Raw genomic sequence first — 16,028 nt, 5'->3', positions numbered from 1 at the left:
GATTCCGAATGATCAGTCAATAGCTTATGATTACAAGAGTTTTTAGCAAGAGGAAGAAACTGACAAAAAGTTGAAAAGGGATCTGACTTGACTTTCAAACCATACACCGCACAGAAGCGTGTGTAGTCATCAATGAAAGTCATGAAGTATAGATGTCACCGAAAGATGGAGCCCATGTAGAACTAGCTCTCTAATAGGTGAGGAGTACAGATAGTGCCATCTTTTAGAAAGGACTGATGATGCATCTTTCCTAGTATACATCCCTTGCATACATGCTTATAGAGAGCTGCATATGCAGTATCTCATGAACCATAGCTTGACGCTTAGTGGCACTAGAATCAAAGTACCATCATTATCTGATAAGGGCAAATAAGAGGCGGGCAGATCACTACATGTCACTATCAGTGCATAGCCATCATGTGCAAAATTTGCTTCCTCTGCATTGTCACTTGTAGTGGTAGCAAGTCCTTGTTGCTTATTCTTCTCATTCTCCTTCTACTTTTGACAGTCCTCTAAAACATGACTAGATTTTTGACATTGATTGCATCTCTTCTTCTTCTCATCATCTATCTCCTCTTTGGGCTATGGGTTATCTGACTAGTGCTTTGCCCTTAGACTTAGCATGAGATGGAGCCCCAGATTTACCTTTGCCCCACGATGGGAGGCAGCAAATGCATGATCAAAAGTAAGAATATTGTTCCTATTAGAACAAGACTGCTCTTCCTAAAGTAGGAGAGCCACCAAGTCATCAATGAATTTCTCTTTATTAGGAGGCGGAGTGTGGTAGAAAGTCCCTTATATGATTCAGACAGGCCATTGAGAACAATAGAGATAAGAGACCTGTCTAGAATAACCTCATCAATATTGATCAAATGTTCCCTTAGATCCTTGACACGGGTCAAAAATGCATTCATAGATTCATCCTCTACCAGATGCTCCAAGTCAAGCTTTTTCCAGCAATAGGTAACTTGAGCTTCATTGTTGCGGATTTGATATAGAGAGGGAAGGACACCCCATGCACTTCTAGTGGATGAAAATGATAGAATGTGAGGAATAACGTGCCGTTTGTTGTAGGAGAGAGAGAAATAAGTGCATGCGCATGTGCATCTTTGCCATCCCATATGAGTTGTTTTGGTGTAGAAGAAACAGGTGCATGTTGTACACTGCCACCACTAGAACTAGATTCACTTGTTCCAATAGTGGATTCACCACTAGAACCAAATTCACTTGTTCCAATAGTGGATCCACTATACATGCTTACAGCAAATGCAGGCCCGATAGGCCAAATGTTAGCACAACCACCAGATACATATACCCACAGGTTCTTTGCCACTAGAACATGAGGCATCATCTATACCCGCATGGGATAGTTGGTTCCATCCAACTTTTCCTTAATGGACAGCATGCCAAACAACTCATTAGTGTTTTCGAACATGTTGCACAACAAAGGAATATATAGACTGAAGTGTATCTGACATAGGGAGAGTACCTATAAAAGGGAGTCAAAGTACTTCAAATGTTTGTAGAGGGTTGTGCAAACTTACCATATTGGTAGGTGTGAAATCGAATGGGAAGTAACAGGTGAGAACCAACTAATCAGAAGTTGACATGGAATCAACAAGACACAAGCAATTATGGAATCAGTAGGTCTGATAATGACATGGAACAATAGGTTAGATATTGGCATGTAGATAGCAGATCCCAAGCTAACATGGCATCAATAGATTCGATGCTGATGTGGAGACAGTAGAGGTCTGATGTTGACATGGCTACATGAGTTTTAAAGCTGACGTGGAGACAGCAGATTCGAAGTTGACGTGGTGTCAGAAAATCCAAAGAAGCTAACGTGGAGATAGCAGGTCTACTGTGCCGTGGATACAACAGTTCTAGATTTTACATGGAGATATCATATCCAAAGATGACATGGCATTAGCAGATCCAAAGTTGACATGAAATCAACAGGTATGATGCTGATATGGAGACAAAAAATCCGAAGTTGACGTGGTGTTAGCATATTTCAAGTTGACGTGGAATCCACAGGTCTAATGTTAACACGGGCAAAAACAAATCCGAAGTTGATGTGGCATCAATAGATTCAAAGCTGACATAGAATCAATAGGTCAAAAGCTAAGGCTAAATCAAAATCAGTAGGTGAGATTTTGCAAGTCAGGTAGATCGAAATCGGTAGGCCAAAATCTGGGACTGCTAAAAGTAAACCCAGCTAGGAAAGTAAACCTAGCCAAGGAAGTAAACCTAACCAACTATTGAATTTGGAAAGCGAAGCACTTGCTGACGATAGGAAGTTGATGACAGAAAAACGGACTTCTGAAGGTGGAGAAAAGTTATGAATGCTAAAGCTGAGAGCCACGCATGGAGAGCAAAGTTCTGAATGCTAAAGACAGATAGTAGAACATTGAATGTGAAAAGCAAAGGACTCAGCTACCAAATAAGGCAAAACTAAATGATGTAGCTAAATGAGCTGACCAAGCAAAATCAACCAATACAAAAGTCAAATGCTCAAAAGGAATGCTGAGAAGCTGATGCGTCAAAGTTGATGGACGTAGAAGTCCAATGCCAAAAGAAAGGGCGATTCATTACAAAAAGATGTGCTGTAATTCTACTTCTAGGGATAAAGCGGCTAAGAAGCCTAAAAACTCGGCATGAAATTCTGAAGTTCCTAGGTGAATGTTCAAAGAGTTGTACATGTTGAACAAGCCCTAGCCTTATCAGAATCATGGCTAAGGAAATATTTTGCATGAGTCTCTGACAGTGATTGGTACTGACATTAATACATCGTCCTTCAAAGAACCACATATTTCGATGTCGCTCAATAGGATCAGGAAAGTAAAAACTCTCAAAATGACGTGCGAGTCTCACTCTTCTTACTCGGGTGGTAGTAGAGTTGATGAGGTGCTTGAATGCAAAGGCTATCATATCCTGACTCTGGGATAGTTCAGGAATGCCAGATAGATTTGGGATATCCATCTATAAATTTCCAATTCAATTTATGAGTTTTCAATTTTTGAAGTTCATTCAAAATAATATTAACAAGTGAAAACATTATTTCCTAGATTTACTTTAAAATTTTAAGCAATTTCTGTTACTGTTACGTAAATTTATAACAGCGCTCTGATACCAACTGTGAGATCCCAACTACCCCCTTTGCACGCCGGATTCTCGGATGGTAGCAGAAGTAGCTTCCTCTTGCGCGGGGAGGTTTCCCACTTGGGGCCTCGCCCTCGAATGTCTGGGAACGAGACTAAGCTGGAGGTCATTCCAAAAACTGAAACCGAGGAAATTTTCCATGCCCAAAAAACGGGGACGATTCTACCATTTTGAATTTCTTAACGAATTTTTCTAACGAGGTCAAGATACTGAACTAACCTTCATCTGATTAAACCACATAGAAGGAAAACTATTACAGACTTATCTTGAAGGAATCAACTCTTTTTTCCTAATTGAATCAGGCGGCACAGCTGTTGATCTATTCATTAGAGAAGTCTTCAGGCTTTTATTTAACTACTCGAGTTCTAAGCATACTCCTATTAATCAATTTTATTATTAAAACTCTACTGATTCCAGCCTAACCCCATCCCGCCCATGGGTTAGCCTTACCCCATCCGGCCCATGGGTTAGCCACCACCCAACCACTGGAATTAGTAGAACCAGACAAGTACTCACCCACTAGAATTAGTAGAACCAGACAAGTACTCACCCACCCATAATTGAATGCCTTTCTTAACTTTTGCTTTAGAATACAGATACGCACACACTCCTCTTTAAACTTTAACTTTTAAAAACAATCCATTGATAAACAATTATTGGTTACAGATGTCATAACTCAAAATTTCCATTCAATTCTTGTTTCTCACAAAACAGTCACTCTGGACTCTCCGTTTTGAGCCAAGGAGGTTAGCAACGAGACTCAGTAACAGATTACAATAATTTTCTCGTCATCATACATATATATATCTTCCACGACATACCCATGTGTGTCCTAAGCACCGCGAGCCCGTGCATCGCCTGGTCAAAACCCTCCAGGATCCTCCTTAGGTATCCTGGCACTTCACTCAGGGACCGCTTCGTCGCGGCCCTCGCCCATCGTACTGGAAGCACACCATTTTCACCACACCCAGGCTAGTCAAGACCTGGGCAGGTTTTGGCCGCGTGAGCCAACCTTTGAACACTCCCCGCCACCTGTTGCAACCGAACTTCCCTTAGAAAAACACATATACCAATGCTTCCTCCAGCATTCTGGCATAAGACACTCCTTTAAGAAAGCAGGGTTTCTATGTAAGTTTTCAGTTTTGATTTTCTTTTGAATACAATGGTATATCTTAGATCCGTATATCCTAATACTTCTAGATCACAGGTCTAAAATTTCAACAGAATTTCCTGAATTCTGTAACCTTGATCCTCAGATCAGAATCAAGGGTCTTAACGTGATTTCAAATTCGGTGGTGGGTGATTTGAGTGAATTTTTTTGAACTGGTCACATCGTCTTTTCTTAAAACTGATGAAGGAGTTATGTCTTGGTCAGAGTCTGATTTAGGGTTTGAGTCTGGAAAGGTTCTCCTGAACTATCTTTCTCGAAGGGTAATATTTCAAATACTACTTTACTGAATTTCATTCATTGAGTATTTTGCTTAGCTGAATTTAAAACTAATCATCAATTCCTATGAGGAATAAATTAATCATTTATCTAAAATTTCGACTTCGATAGTTTTTCTGAATTTTCTCATTACCATCCTAGAGAATATGAAACGGTAGAATTTTCTCTCACAGAGTATTTACTTATTCATTTATGGGATTTAAACATAGGATTAAAGAGAACTCTTATTTTGATATAAAAATTCTATATGCATCTATCCAACTTTTATGGAAATAACACTTTTATATAAAAGAAAATCCTTTTATGCATCTATTTATGCATAAAAATCAATTTGGATGAAAATGACACTTTTATAATAATTAAAAAAATTTATGCATCTATTTATGCATAAAAATCAATTTTGATGAAAGTAACACTTTTATAATTTAAAAAAAATCTTTTATGTATCTATTTATGCATAAAAATCAATTTTGATGAAAGTAACACTTTTGGAATAAAGAAAAATTCTTTTATGCATCTATTTATGCATAAAAATCAATTTTGATTAAATTAACACTTTTATAATTAAAAAAATTCTTTTATGCATCTATTTATGCATAAAAATCAATTTTGATGAAAGTAACACTTTCAGAATAAAACAAAATTCTCCAATATGCATCTTTCTATACATAGAAATTAATTCTAATGGAAATAACACTTTTATAATAAAAAAATTTCTAATATGCATTTTTCTATGTCTAGAATGAAAATAACACTTTTAGAATACACAAACGATGGGGACTACTCTTTTTGAATAATAAAAGATAAAGCTTATTTCACAAAATTTAAGAAAATTTTACCATAACCTCCTTTTTATGGCTGACCATTTTTCATTTTTTTTCTATCCTCAAGTTACTTAAAAATTATCCCAAATGGTTTAAAGCATTCTAAACTATTCAAGTTTCACTTTTTAAAAGAGAAACAATATAAAAAGTTTAATTTTAATAATTTGATTACTTATCTAGGATAAAGAAAGGATGAATTTAAGAATTAAGAGAGGGGGAAAGCCTTTCCAACAAGGCATAACATCATTTTTTCATTTTAAAGAAAACAAAAATTAGAAAACCATTTAAAGGAATAAAGAAAAAGTAAGATTTCTAGCTTATTTGAATTTCTGTGAGCTTTCCTTTGGCGGCTTGATGGTTTGAAAGATCTCCTCTTGTTTGCAACAAGAGTGGCCACCAATTCTTTTGAAGAGGAAAAGGTCAAAAACTAATGAATTATCAATAAATCCACTATTTTTGGCTCTGGGGTGGAGTAGAGTAACAGTGCATAAAACACTATTAAGCTTCTACAAAGGGGGAGGCTTCTATTTATAGAAAAAAGTGACCTTCTAACCAAGCAAACTGATTCTAGAATTTTCCAGCTCAGTTTGGTCAATTTTTGACCATTTTTGGGTTAGTTTAGCTTACTTTTTGAAACTAGACTTGAATAAGGAGAGAGGAGAGATGAAATATCTCAATATTTGAGAATTTAAAACTCCACCACACATGGGAAATAGGCGCCTCCTTCATGAGGGGGAATCCCCACTCTTGAGGTGTCAAAAATTCATTTTTTTAGTATTTCCTTTAGTCCTTAGTCCACTCTTCATCTTATGTGAGTATTTACTCATTTTTAGGGGGATTTTCTTTATTTCTTCAATTTATCTCCTCCATACATTTGGATGAATCTGATTGGTCCCTCAGAACCTTAATTTAAAAATTTTAAAAAATCTGGACCCTTAGGATAAGGCCTTTTGACATCTCGATCCTAATCAATGGGTTGGACCAAGTTAATGGAGTTAAACAATCTTTTCCATATAGAGCTTTGAAAGGGCTCATCCCAATACTTCGGTGATAAGAAGCATTATAGGCGAACTCGACTAGGTGCAGATAACTTAGCCACTTCTTGGGTTCCCTATGCCACAGCATGACCAAAGTATGTCTTCGATTACTTGGTTTACACTTTCTGATTGACCATCGATCTCAGGGTGGTAAGCTGTGCTAAGATCCAAGAGAGTTCCTACTGCTTTGAAAAATGTAGTCCAGAATCTTGACGTGAATTTGGGGTCTCGATCACTTACTATTCTTCTGGGTAGGCCATGCAATCCAAAGATTTCCTTAAGGAATACTCTGGCCACATCCACCACTGTAGTGTAGGTTTCTTTTACTGGAATCAAATGGGTAACTTTGGTTAATCTATCAACTACCACAAAGATGGAGTTGTAACCTGATTGCACTGAAGGTAATCTAGTAATAAAATCCATACTGATACACTCCCACTTCATCTAGGGAATGTCTAATGGATGTAACTTCCCAGGCATTTTTACTCTCTCAGCCTTGACTTTCTGACATGTTAGACATTGACATACATGACTAAGTACATCCTTTTTTAGTCCAGGCCAAAAGAAGCTTTTCTTCACACAGACATGTAGGTTTTGATGAAACCTGGATGTCCTACAATAAGGCTGTCATGGGCTTCATTCAGAATTTGAACCTTAGTTCCCTCATCATTGGGAATGCATAGCCTATAATTATAATACATAATTCCATCATCCAGGATGTACCCTTGAACTCGGTTCAACTCTTGTGGAGTTTTGCTTTCCTACATAAGTAGGGTAGCAATAGGGCCAAAGAATCTATCCTGCATGATCTTCTCTCTTACTTCAATAATCAAAGGATTTGACACTACAGTAATTGCAAGCAATGATGCTTTTCTGCTAAGAGCATCTACTACCACATTTTATTTGCCTGGGCGGTACTTGATTTCAAAATCAAATTCCTGCAGGGTCTACATCCACCTTCTTTCGCGCATGTTGAGATCCTTCTGAGTGAAGATCCACTGTAAGCTCTGATGATCTGTCATCAAAGTGAATCTTTGATCCTGTAGGTAATATCTCCACAACTTTAGGGCATATACTACTAAAAGTAGTTCCAGGTCATGGGGACAGCATAATTTCTCTCATGTGTTCTGAGTTTTCAGGATTCATAGGCCATTGCATGACCTTCCTTCATGAGTGCACCTCCTAGGGAAAAACCACTGGCATCAGTTTTACTACCTCAAAGGGTAGAGAGAAATCCGGCAGCTTTAGAACGGGATTGGTTACCAAGGCGGTCTTCAGCTTATCAAAAGCACTCTGGCACCTAGAAGACCATTGAAACGGAATATTCTTCTTGAGAAGATTTGTCAGGGGGGAAGCTATGAGAGCATACTTTGGTATAAAAATTCTATACCAACTAGTCAATCCCAAGAATCCTCTGACTTCTTTCACTGTCTTTGGTTCAGACCAATCTATGACTGCTTGGACTTTAGCGGAATCTAGAGAAATTCCATCTTTGGATACCAAAAAACCCAAGTATTCAACATGGGCGGCAGAGAAAGTGCATTTGCTCTTTTTTGCAAAGAGTTGGTGCTTCCTTAGAATCTCAAGAACTTTTCTGACATGAGCTTCATGGTCAATTGCATTCTTTGAGTAAATCAAAATATCATCAAAGAAAAGAAGAGCAAAATCATCCAAGTATTCTCTGAGAATGTCTTGCATTAGGCAATTGAATGTAGCTGGGGCATTTGTCAATCCAAACGGCATGACAGTGAATTCATAATGCCCATACCGAGTATTGATTGCTGTCTTCAAGATATCTTGCTTATTAATCTTGATCTGCTAATACCCTGATTTGAGATCTATCTTTGTGAAGATCTAGGCTCCACTTAGCCTGTTGAGAAGCTCATCAATTCTGGGGATAGGATATTTATCTTAACTATTAAGCCTCTGTAGTCCACACAGAGTCTTAGCGTTCCATCTTTCTTTTTCTGAAAGAGAACTGGCACACCCCAAGGTGAAACACTGGGTCTTACAAACCCTTGTTCTAACAGCTATCTAAGCTGTTCCTTGAGTTTGATGGCTTTAGAAACTGGCATTTTTTGCATGCGCAGGACTACTGGCTGAGCTTCGCGGGGGTCAATTCTATCTCATGATCTACTTCCTGGATTGGAGGCCTCTCTGTTAATTCTGCTAGGAATAAATCATCATAATCACTTAACCATTCAGGTCCTTTAGCTTTTAACTTTGTGTCTACTGGATTCATTTTGACAACATAAATGAGCTGCTTCTTTCTAAGTCCTTTTAGTAACTTAGAAGCCTTTACTAACTGCAGACTTGGGGATCCTGAAATTCCGACTCCTTGAACTTTATTTCCGTGAAGGTCACGGAAGGAAATGGTTCCAATATGACAGTGAATGTCAGCTTGATTTTTGTGGAGCCAATCCATTCCAAGGATCGCGTCGAAAACTCCCAAAGGTATAACTCTGAACTGACAGTCATTTAAAATCCCATCTAGATTGATTTGAATATGATCTGTCTCAAGGTGAGTGAAAAGAATCTTCCCACTGGCCAATACAACTTGCATAGGTTTCCCTGATTTCTGTTCTAAGACTAGCTTACACAAGCATCCTGGAGAAATGAAAGAATGAGTACTGTGCCTGAATCAATCAAAAGCTTAAAAGGCTTACCTTGATACTCAGCTGGAGTATGAATGACGGAGCAATTTGGCCCTTGGTTTTCAATTGCTGCATAAATCTATCCTCTTTTCTCTTCCACTACTTCTGCTATTGTGACTGCTCTGGCTGCTGTAGTCTGAGGCAGAACTCTTTCTCTTTGGTTGCCCCAGTTTTCGGAAGGAGTTTTGAGGCTACTCTGGATAGAGGCAAATGGCTGAGCTAGAGTTCTCTTGGGATTACCCTGATTTTGACGAGATGATTTGACTGATAGGAAGGGGCTGGTCTCTACACTCTCGGTCCTTGACTTTCGTGTCCCCTTGACATGGCAGGAGTTGGGCAGTCTTTCAGCTGGTGACCAAAACCCTGACATTCAAAACACCAGTTCTCACTTCTGAGCTCATCCCTCTGAGGGCTCCTGAGAAAGTGTTCTGTGGGAAGGGTCTTCCTTCACTTCTGAATCTTCCAGTATCTTGATTCTGATTTGGGCCTTGCTGCCTCTTTGGGGGAGGAAAGTTTGAAGTACTTCCCGGGGTTTGGAATCTTTTAAAGTTAGAGGGTGTAGGCTTCGGTGGGACCTTAACTACAAAGGCTTTGACAAAGTCCTTTGCCATTCTTACAGCTTCGGCCATTGAGAAAGGTTTGGCATTCTTCACTAAGGTATCCAATGGCTCGTTTGTTCCTCAAATGAATCTAGCCTCTTCATCCAATTGCGGGGAATATTTGAGGAGAAGGGCAAAAGCTTGATGGTACTCTTCAATTGTCCGGCTATCCTGCTTTAGTTCCAAGAACTCATTCATTTTAGTTTCAAGGAAGCCCGGAGGACAAAACCTCTTTCTGAGGTAAGCTTTAAGATTGGTCCAGGTTTGGGTATTCCGGTCGAGACGGTTAGTCTCACAGTGATTCCTCCAAGCGACCCTGGCCATTTCCACAATCTTTAACCTACGAGAGCCATCTTGCTTCTCTCATTGTAGTAGCCAGTTACATCAAAGTATTCTTCCATAGCCTCAATCCACTTCTCCACTACTTCACCTAATTGCTCCCCTTCACCCTTGAAGGGACCAAGCTGTTGGGATCTGTGCAGGGCTTTTCGAACATCCAAATCTAACTCTTCGTCATCGGTTAGAGGATTCAGTTGCCTTGCACAGGCCGCGTGCCTCATGATTCTGACAAAACGAGATTTTCATCAACATAACTTTGACAACAGATTTATGATTATTTAATTTTTATGATTTATTCTTTAAACAGATAATTATTTTATCATACTTCATGAAACAAGATTTACTCTGATAATTTTATTAACCATATTCACAATCATGAAAACAATTTGGATTTTTTTTTACAAAACATCGTTTATTATCAAAAGTTTTCGATATATACATACAGCATCACGTCTCTGAAAATCACTACCTCAATTGCGTATGCATAAAGAAGCAAAACTGCAAAGGAGACATACCATGGTACACACAATTCATTACAGAAAGAGGTGCTGTAATTTTACTTCTAGGAATAAAGAGGTGCTGTAATTCTACTTCTAGGCATAAAGCGGCTAAGAAGCCTAAAAACTCGGCATGAAATTCTGAAGTTCCTAGGTGAATGATCAAAGAGTTGTACACACGATTCATTACAGAAAGAGGTGCTGTAATTCTACTTCTAGGGATAAAGTGGCTAAGAAGCCTAAAAACTCGGCATGAAATTCTAAAGTTCCTAGGTGAATGATCAAAGAGTTGTACATGTTGAACAAGCCCTAGCCTTATCAGAATCATGACTAAGGAAATATTTTGCCTGAGCCTTTGACGCTGACTGGTACTGACATTAATACATCATCCTCCAAAGAACCACATATACCGATATTGCTCAATAGGATCAAGAAAGTAAAGACTCTCAAAATGACGTGCGAGTCTCACTCTGCTTACTCGGGTCATAGCAGAGTTGATGAGGTGCTTGATTGCAAAGGCTATCATATCCTGACTCTAGGAGAGTTCAAGAATGCCAGATAGATTTGGGGTATCCATCTATAAATTTCCAATTCAATTTATGAGTTTTCAATTTTTGAAGTTCATTCAACATAATATTAACAAGTGAAAACATTATTTCCCAGATTTACTTTAAAATTTTAAGCAATTTCTGTTGCTGTTACGTAAATTTATAACAACGCTCTAATACCAACTGTGAGATCCCAACTGCCCCCTTTGCGCACCGGCGGATTCCCAGATGGTAGCAGCGGAAGTAGCTTCCTCTTGCGCAGGGCAAGGTTTCCCACTTAGGGCCTCGCCCTCGAATATCTGGGCACGAGACTAAGATGGTGGTCATTCCAAAAACCGAAACCGAGGAAATTTCCCATGCCCGAAAAACGAGGATGATTCCACCATTTTGAATTTCTTAACGAATTTTTCTAACGAGGTGGAGATACTGAACTAACCTTCATCTAATTAAACCAGATATAAGGAAAACTATTACAAACTTATCTTGAAGGAATCAACGCTTTTTTTCTAATTGAATCAGGCATAGCCGTTGATCTATTCATTAGAGAAGTCTTCAAGCTTTTATTTAACTACTCGAGTTCTAAGCGTACTCCTATTAATCAATTTTATTATTAAAACTCTACTGATTCTAGCCTAACCCCATTCGGCCCATGGGTTAGCCACCGCCCAACCACTGGAATTAGTAGAACCAGACAAGTACTCACCCACCCATAATTGAATGCCTTTCTTAACTTTTGCTTTAGAATACAGATACGCACACACTCCTCTTTAAACTTTAACTTTTAAAAACAATCCATTGATAAACAATTATTGGTTACAGATGTCATAACTGAAAATTTGCATTCAATCCTTGTTTCTCACAAAACAGCATCACTCTGGACTCTCCATTGAGACTAGTAGGTCAGCAACGAGGTCCAGTAACAGATTACAATAATTTTCTCGTCATCATACATATATATATCTTCCACGACATATGCATGGGTGTCCTAAGCAACTCGAGGCCGTGCATCACCTAGTCAAAACCCTCCAGGATCCTCCTTAGGTGTCCTAGCACTTCACTCAGGGACTGCTTCGTCGGCCCTCACCCATCGTACCGAAAGCACACCATTTTTCACCATACCCAGGCTGGTCAAGACTTGGGAAGGTTTTTGCTGCATGAGCCGTCCTTTGAACACTCCCCACCGCCAGCTGTTGCAACTCTTTTCCATGGTGCTTGGGACAAAACATAACCAAATTCCTAAATGGATCCTATCACTACATTGGTTGGGCGGTTAGCTAACCCATGGGATTGGGATGGGGTTTGGCTGGACTGATGGATCCCTAAAATGAGACTCAATTCTATTAAATTATGATAGTTGAAGTAAATCTCGGATAACCCTTGTTCTATGGAAAAGAATCAATGGCTGTGCCTCTTGATGAGAAAAAAAGCGTTGGACTCTATGATCCAAGTGCAAGTCTCTTCCTTGATCTGACCATGAGACTTATTACGAGTTTCGTTGGATCAGTTTGGTTAGTGAAGACCTTGACTATATTAGAATAAAATATTCCGAAGGAATCGCCTGTCTACTAGGTGAGGGAAGTTTTTCCGAGTTCGATTTTAGAAGAACCGAGGGATTAGTCTCTTGTCCGAATATCCATGGGGACGAGGCCCCGAGTGAGAGGCTTTGGCCTGTGCAAGAAGTGCTTCTTTTGCTGCTAGCACCCCAGAAGTCATTGCGCAGAGGTGGCAGGGATCTTTCAGGTGGTATCAGAGCAAATTGGCTAAAGTGGATCAACCGAGAAGCAAGAAATGTTAAAATTTTATGAAGTACCAGTAAAAGATTATAATTGTGTGATGAAATTCATACAAATTGATATTCATAATGAAGATTCATAAATTGAAAGTTGGGTCTTCAGATGGAAGTACTGCAATTATATGGAATCCCTGACTTGCTTGAGCCCTAGATATGATGGTATTTACCTTATAACTCCAAGGACTGTGACTACCCGTATATACCATGGGTATATCTACAGCTCTTTACTGACAATATATACGAGTAAATCTAAGACCTTGAAGTTATAAGAAAAAATGCTATCCAGAGGATGAATTCGAATGCTGGGTTAATATGATTTTTGAAATCTGGTCGAGAATTGATGAATTGATTTGGATTCTGGATGATGATTTCTGAATTTTGGTTGAAAGAAGATAAGTTGAGCAAAGCCACAATGAGGATGAATGGGACGAATCCCGGTGTGATGATGGTAGTAACTGGAAGATGATTATAACTTCCAACAGATCACTATGAGATTAGTGGATTATGCTGACACATTGACGATGTCTGACCTTTGATCCAGTGGATGTAATTAAGGAATGACAAATTGAAAACTTGCATAACTGAAAATTTCGTGGAGAATGTTAAGATGGAATTTTTGGTCTGATGGACCATTATTGTGTTAAGGATATGAATGATATGTTCTAAATGAATTGTTCTCTGGATAATGAGTTCTATATGTTCTTCTTGTAGAAGGGATCTTTATCCCAGGATTGTGCGTGGGTTGACCAAACTATAAGGAACCCCAAAATCAGTTGGATCTTAAGGTGAAAGAGTTTATCCTCCAACTGTGAGATGAGGACATCTTATGTTTTTTAAGTGGGGTAGGATGTAACATTCCTCCCTCGACCTTTTGAGGTGTAAAGGTATAAGAACCTCCCATTCTGTTCTTGTAATTATTCCCCTCTCTGAAATAGAAGAAAGATCTTGTTTTACCCTGTTTTGGCCTAGAGAGAGATAATCCAAAAATGAGATATCTTTGGATATAAAAATCCTCCTAGTGTCTAAAATGGATTCCCCTAAAACAAAAGTTCAAAATGAACTTTCCAATGTGCGTTAGGAATTAATTGAAAATGGTATAAGGGACCTTAGCCTAAGGGTCTACATTTTTTAAAATTTTTAGATTATGGTCCAATTAAGGTTCCAATGGGCCAACTAGATTAATCCAAGTGTTGGGATGAGATAAATCTAAGAGAATAAAAGAAAATACCCAAAAATGAGTAAATGCTCACATAAGATGAAGAGTTGTCTGAGTACAAGGTTTATTAGTTAAAAATTACAGATATTACTAAAAAAATGAGATATTTTGGAATAATGATGCATTTTTTACACCTTGGTAAGGAAACGGGAACTCTTGAGGTAGGTGCCTCTTTTACATGTGTAGAAGGGTTTTTAATTCAAAAAAATTTGTGATGTTTTTATCTCTCCTCTCTCCTGGAGGATCAAACCAAATCAAAAAGGAAGCCAAACTGGTCCAAATCTTGTCCAAATTGAGTCAAACTGAACTTGGAAAATTCTAGAACCCAGTTGGACTTGGTTAGTGGCCTCCCTCACCTATAAATAGACCCTCAATCATTTGTAATAAAATATTAGAGCTATACCATGCTAGTATTATATTAAAATAATCATATTTTCTATTATCCTTTAAATTTTCCTTTGTCTTGGGAGCTTGGAGCTCTCTCTCTCTACAACAACTCTTGGAGTTGCTCTTTTCCTCTTCTTGGTGGACCAATTTTTTGGTCAGGGGCTTCACTGCAATTAGAGAATCAAGCCAAACTTGGAGGAAAAATTAAATTTTATGATTTTTTCTAATTTTTTCAATAACTTTATTCTTCTCAACCCCTCTCAAGCTTGAGAAGCTTTCAAAATGATTGTTTTAATTCAAATCAAGCTTTTCCTTCAAGTCTTAATGTTTAATTAAGAGAAAGATAATCTTTATGCTTATTTGTAATGCTTTCTTTAAGTAAATCTCTCTCTCTAAAAAATAGCCATCTTATGGTTAAATCCCTTGGAAAAGGATGCTTCTCAATGATAGTCTCTTAATTCAAAGCTAAACTCTAGGCTTGATAAGCTAGAGATTAAGAAAATGATATTTTCATGATTTTGTGCTATTAAAATAATGGTAAGTTCTTTTGGATTATTTATGAGTAGTTAAAAACTACTCTGATTCATTCTAAATGAGAAATGGATCATCCTAGCAAATTGGAAAAGGGGAATGTTGAAATTAAATCAATCTAGTGGGATAATCATAGTTATGGTGGTTAAAATTATGATTTAAATTCATAGTTTGATTTTAATTTTATGGTGGTTAAAATTATGATTTAAATTCATAGTATGATTTTAAGCATAAAAGAGAAACTACTATCATATTTTCATTACAAGCTTTTACTCTTTTAGGAAGAATTGAGAATTATCAGTATAAGCAGCGACGCTATGGCAAAATTTTCATAAAATAATACATATCTTATTTTTATGCATAATGCTAAAAGAGAAATTCCTACCATATTCTAGGATTGGACATCCTATGCAAAAAGAATGTTTTTCATCATATTCATGAAAAATAAATTTTTGTAATTATGCATAATTAATTGATTATGGTAAAAGAGGAATTTTTGGTAAATTTATTTTTATACAAAAAGAGGAATTCCCATGATATTTGAGATCCAAGTAATTAAAGGGTAAAAGAGGAATTTCTGGTATAATTCAAATTATGAGTATTTATCAAAAGTGGAATTTTAAGTATTATTAATTTTATTGAGAAATATGGGTAGAATTGATTTTTGTAAATCCCAGAATCTTTTATCGAAAAGAAGAATATTGAATATATTTTACTTGAGAAATTTGAGAAAGAATATGAAAATATCCATCAAGAAAACTTGGATAACTCTTATTCAAAAAAGAGAATCTCAAATCCCTCACAGTGGATCGAGAATCCAATGAGTAAACGGAAGTTTAGAACTAATTCTCATTAAATGAAGCTTAAGGAATGAAATACAATACTTAAATGCTCTTTCTAAATTTTTACTATTCAATTCTGAGAAGGTTTATTTTTCCTTTTTAAACCTTCAACAACACTCTGATACGTAGATTGGGATCGAGAAAAATTAC

Source organism: Cibotium barometz, chromosome 52 (genome assembly GCF_041138505.1).
Source record: "Cibotium barometz isolate CiBa-2024 chromosome 52, ASM4113850v1, whole genome shotgun sequence".
NCBI classification, from domain to species: Eukaryota; Viridiplantae; Streptophyta; class Polypodiopsida; order Cyatheales; family Cibotiaceae; genus Cibotium; species Cibotium barometz.
Note: the sequence above shows the minus strand (reverse complement) of the source record.